Raw genomic sequence first — 6127 nt, 5'->3', positions numbered from 1 at the left:
GATCAAAATCTGGCTCTTAAAACCTCGACAAAAGGCACTTTTTTTACACTCATACTAATAAGGAGGAGACACAGCCATATAATCTTACGCTTGTATAAATTGCTACAATCCAATGGAGAGTTACTCTGGCTAAAATCAGAGGTAAAACTGTACCAGTGTGAATTATCATATGTCCACTTCTATTCCAGAATAGCGACCATGCTATTTTTGATTTCCTCATTGCGTTCGGATCTGTCTCTGTAATAGCAGGTGCTGTGGTAGCTCACCCTAGAGAGGCTGTCATCAGTCTGCTTGGAATATCACTGCAACTTTTCTTAGTATAAAACCAATGCTAACGTGTTACGTGTCCAGACCTTTAGTGGCACGTTTTTATGTAGTTTCTAAAGAGATGAATATTACATTGTTTGGGCATTGTAAGAAATATAAAGAAATGTTAAAAGACTAGAACAGAAAGGTATGTCAATTATCTTTTTGTAAAGACACAGCTTAAAACATATTGGTTAAAAAGACATCTTGATTCAGGATCTGCTGGAATCTTTTCAAGGAAAAATAAAATCATATGAGTACTCTAATCTTTTGCTTAAATGAACACTTTCAGAAGTGGCACGGAGAATGTTTTATAATGTGTGAGTGACAGCCAACAGAGAAAGCACTCAAAAAGGGCATGTCTATCTGAAACTCTCTAATTGGAAGCAATGTTTGCATTAGATTAATATGTGAAAGTGTTGGAGAATGAGCGGCAGGCTAGAGGGGTTTGAACACCAGGGGATCCCTGCTGAGTCTTGAGGCACCTGATCCTAAAGAATAGTAAGAGATAGCAGATATCCTGCATGTAGGATTACCTGCTTTAGAGAATTGGGGGAGGAATACTTCTAGAGAACAGACAGCATATACAAGCATATTTGTGACATCACCTGATTAAATTTAATGGAAGGATGGGAGAATATAAATGAATAGCTTTTTATTTAAAAAAAGATTTTAAAAAATTGGACTGATGCTAGTTGTCTTAAGATAGCAGATTTTCTGGCTCAAGGTATTTCTTCACTGCAAAATTAACTCAAGTTATCTACATTTGAGCTTCTCTTGTTCCTTTAAAGACATGTCTTTACAAAAGGATAACTGTCTGCCTGATTATATAGGAAATGAGCCAAAAAACTTTTATCACACTAAAAATGACATATAAAATCTACATTGGGAGTTAAATTATCTTTCTGAGTTTCTCTCTGGCTCAGACAGACTTCAGTCATCACTCTAGTAATGAACACTTTAAAAATACTGCATTATTGTAGTAGCATTTAAGCCACCATTGTTAAAGCTGAATCAATATTTCTAGTTTAACTGCTATATTTTTCTCAAGGATGTTCTTTTTCAGCCCACAAATGTAGTCTCTTATGGATTTGCTGTAATAGCTTTAGGCTAGGGACAGACATTACACACAAAATGGTTTAAGTGATCAGAAACTGATTTAAACCTGTAACAGAACAGATGTTCAGTGCACATAAACCAGTTTGAAAATGGCTGAAACCAGTTTGAGATAAACCTGGTTGAATGTAGTATCAGACTTACTTAACTGATTTGGGTCCAACTGTTTTTTTGCAATATCTGTCCCAGACCCTTTGCTGATTTAAGATAAACTAGACACCCCCAGCATCCCGGCATGCTCTCTGGGCTGGGCAGGGCTCTCTACTGCAGGGCTGGCCCCTTCCCTCTGCTCCCTGGCTGGAGCTTGACACAGACTTGCAGGCACAGAGTCTCTGCCTGGCTTCTCTCTGCTACACTGGGATTATTCCCCCCCCCCCCTATTTTATGCAGACACCTCAGCATTAGGTAGCAGACCATATGCTGGCTACAGTCCATGCTGTGGGAGATGACAAAGATAGGCAGGCTTTTTGGAGCTAATCATCAGGTAGTTTAATGTCCTTCCTTGGAACAGCTGTTTAAGAAGAGCTCCATTAGTTAATGGAGAGAGGCTTCATTTTCTTAATGAGTTGATAAACACTGAGTTAGGGTTGATAAACATTCCCTGCTGGGCAGCTGAGTGGGGAGGGGGGAATAATCAGAGCATCCTGCTGGGGCGTGGCCACGCCCCCCGCAGCTCTGCCTTGTGCAAGGGATGGGAGGGCTGCTCTAGCGCCCCCTGGCTTCTAGCCTGAGCTTCTGCAAGTATGTACCTGCATTTCTGGGATGTCTGTCTGAGTTACAAACTGATTTAGCCTAGCCAGGGTTAGACTAACTTGCAAAGATTGAATCAATTCAGGCTCAGGCTTTGAATGTCTGTCCCTAGTCTTAGACAGCTCAGTGGTGACAGGTGACAGAACAAGGGGCAATTGTTTAAGTTGCAGCAAGGGAAGTTTAGGTTAGATATTAGGAAAAAAATTCTCGCTAGGGGGGTAGTAAAACACTGGAGAGGTTGTGGAATCTCTATCCTTGAAAGTTTTTAAAACCCAGATACATAAAGCCTTGTCTGGGATGATCTAGTTGGGGATGGTCCATGGGGATGGCTTTGAGCAGTGGGTTGGACTAGATGACCTCCTGAGGTCCCTTCCAATCCTCATTTTCTGTGATTCTATGAGAGAGAGTTACAAAACAGGCAAGCAGTTTAATATATCTTTGTTTGCATTCTAACTTAAAGGTGAGCTACAAAGAAGAAATAAAATTCCATAATGAATATTGATGGCTTGGTGGATAAATTTTGAGGGCATGAATGGTCCCAAATAGATAAAGATGTCAACATGATTGTCCCTCTACAGTGCCTCAAAGAGGGACCTTAGCCTACCTTGTCCTGTGGCAACAGTGAGCATTAAAAGTGATCCTTTTGAATTTTTTATTAATGATAGAGATCTCTATCTCTACCTCTATAAAGAACAAAAGATGTTAAAGCTTTTGATATGCAAAGTATTAAGTAATGGTTTTCATTAAAATGGTATCCCTTAATCTCTTTCCTTTTAATAATGGAAAGTTTAAGGAAAACCTCAGTCTTTTATATGGTGTTAAATATGGTAATAACAATTCATGTTATTAGGGAAAAGAGTGAGTGGAGATGTGCCGAAGCTGTATTGTTGCTGCTGTTAAACTCTGATCCCTTTTTCTTCAACATAAAACAAGAAAAAGACATACAATATAGGAGAGAAAAGAACAGCAATGGAAGAAATTACAGTTTCTGTCACTGTTGATGACTCTTAGTTGCAATCTTACTACTAGAAAAATACAAACACAGTACATGGTTTTCTTAACCATTCCAACAGCTGGCAAGCCTGCACCAGCATTAGGCTGTTCAGGACATGACCTTGCTACGTCTCCAGCATGGTAGTCAAAGAAAGAGTTTGGCTAGATAAAGTGGACTCCCATTAAACAGAAGACAAAAAGAATGACAGGAAGAAGGAGGAAGCAGGAAGAGAAAGCAGCACATATAAAGGCAAGGGTGAGGGTAGGAATCTAAGTATCACATGTCGGGTATTATTTAGCTATTGCCAGTGGAGCTGGTAATGTCACTGGTTCCCTTTCTCTGCCAGACTTTTTTCATGTTGGGGATGGTGAAATTCTAGTAGTGTCATTGCAAATTCTGGGCTCTCAGGAAATAGTGGGGTATGGAGTGGCAGCCATGCTAGTAAAGATTGCTCCATCTGGTAAACCTGTCCTCTGCCTTGGTGCTTTCACTGCACCCCCAGCTTCTTTTACATGAAGATTCCAAAAAGGGCAAAGAGTGGAATAGGCCATTATTTTGCCTATTAATTAAGTTTAATTTCCAAGGCATACATTTTATTTTATTACTTTCAATTCCATTCTCCTCCACTTTACTATCTGTGATCCCAGGATAGGCTCTGGGTTGTAGTCATAGACCTTCTTGTTTGTTTTAATACTGTGCATGCTTTTTTATTTAGATATCTTTTATGCAACAGGTTGAGTTGAACTTCTGTTACCTTGAAGAATTTGGGCAGGTCTCACCACAGGCTTCAGAGCTTTCTAAGGAAAAAGGAGTTGTACTTTGTTTTGACATGGCATGTGCTGTCAGGAGTACCAAGCCCTGGTTTTCTGTCTGACTGAAAGTCTTTGGAGGATGAGATTGGTGACATCACAGGAAACTCTTGCCAGCTGAGTCAGAAATGATGCCAGGTTGAGTGGTGAAAGAACGTCAAGTCAAAAGCACTTGAAAGAAAAAAACTTTGAGACAGTTTTCACGTATCATAAAGAAGCTGTGAAAGGCAGAAATGAAACATTCCACAGTAGCCTGCCAATATGTATGCCTAGAGGTAACTATTGCATTGGAAGAGCATTACCCATCTGTTGGCAGTTTCATGAACAAACATGAGGTAATGATAGAGTAATTAGTGGGTCTGAAAAGTGCTATGCTGTATCTGCTCAAAGTGTAAACTAAAGGAAAAAAAGCAGGACTAATCAGTAATGGGCCTAAAATGAAGTTTTTGTTATGGATGACATGTGTAACATGAAAGGAAATACTTTGAAGTCTTTAGCAGATGCCAGTAAAAGGGTTATTTTCCTGTAATTCTCTCCAGAGAAGTACGAACTGTTCAGGCCTTAGACTGAACTGGGGAGCAATTGTATGCCATTAGACTAGGGCAGAGGTCAGCAACCCCCGGCATGCATGCCAAGCATGGCACAAAAGACCATTTTGCTCAGCACACCACCGCCAGCCCGGGCTCTAAGCAGCTGCTGCCAGCCATGGAGCCCAGGCTGCTCCCAGCAAGCAGCTGGGAGGCTGCAAGCCCTGCTGCAAGCAGACCAGGCACCGTGGGCTGGCTGCAGCTGGGAGGCTTCAAACAGCTGCTCCAGGCTCCAGCATGTCGGCACTCCAGCACCTTCCAAGGTAGACATTGTGGTTTTTTTGGCACTCCAGCCAAAAAACACTGCCTACCCCTGGACAAGGGGAATATTTACTCCCTCACACCTCCACAATTGGCATCTAAATGCAGCAACAGGATCACCAGTATATATTCCTTACAATAACCTCTGCTGCACTAGGAAGTAGAAGACAAGACAAAATGGTATGGGACGCAGACTATTCCTGCCAGCTCCTATTTTATTATCCCCAGTCCCTGACTATACTGAAAATCTGACCAAGGGCTTCAGGATCTCTATTGCTTCTTCCTAGCAACAAGTGAGGTAGCAGCTCTAGCATTACATTTGTATGAAAGGTGTCTCTTCCTCTACTAAAATTAGAGGGTACAGTAGCAGAAGCAGCTCCTCAAAACGTCATAACTGTAAAGATTTGCAAAGACACAGAATGAGTGATGCTTGGCTGGGCAGTAGCATTGCTGAGAAGGACCTGGGAGTTCTGGTGAATCAAAGATTCAATGTGAGGCATACTCAGTTTTAGACTGCATTGAAAGGAGCATTGTATGTAAGCCATGGGAGGTGATAGCACCAATCTACTCAGCACCAGTTTGACCTTACCTGGTTTATTGTGTGTGGTTCTGGGCTTTGCGTTTTAAGATGGATGTGGACAAACTTGAGATGGTCTAAGGCAGTGGACACCAAACATTTGGCATCTGTACCACAAATCAGGTTCGCATACTCTCAGAGTGCCTCTCTGATCTCTAGTCACTGTCCAATCTGCTGCTCTGCTTTTTTCCTCCTGCATGATTGGCTGCTCTGCTTTCTGCTTCCTGTTTGATCTGCCATATGCCACACAGAGGTTGCCCATACTACTTCTTGCACACATGCCATAGGTTGGCTACCCCTGGTCTAAGAAGTGGGCAACAAAACTGATAAGGAGATTGGAAGACAAGCTGTATGAGGTTGAAAGAGTGTGGAGAAAAGGAGATTACAGGGAACATGATAACAGAAGTTTAAGCATTTTAAAGGCTTTGACTAAGAACAGGGAGAACAACAAACAACTGTCCTCCTTTTCAACAGATGGCAGGGCACAAAGCAAGGATTTTAAACTTTAGCAAAGCCAATTTTAGATTAAATCTCAGGAAAAGTTTCTGTACTGTCAGAACAGTAGAGCAACAGAACAAGCCAGGCAGGCAAGTTGTGGAAGCTCCTTCATTGGCAATTTTAAAGAAGAGACTGGATAGGCATTTGTCTGGGACAGAATAGGAGTGGCACATCTTGGAGGGGGTTGTCCTTATATGATCCTTGAGGCCTTCTCCAATCCTATGATTCT

Source organism: Alligator mississippiensis, chromosome 1, assembly GCF_030867095.1.
Source record: "Alligator mississippiensis isolate rAllMis1 chromosome 1, rAllMis1, whole genome shotgun sequence".
NCBI lineage: Eukaryota > Metazoa > Chordata > Crocodylia > Alligatoridae > Alligator > Alligator mississippiensis.
This window is presented reverse-complemented; position numbering follows the sequence as displayed.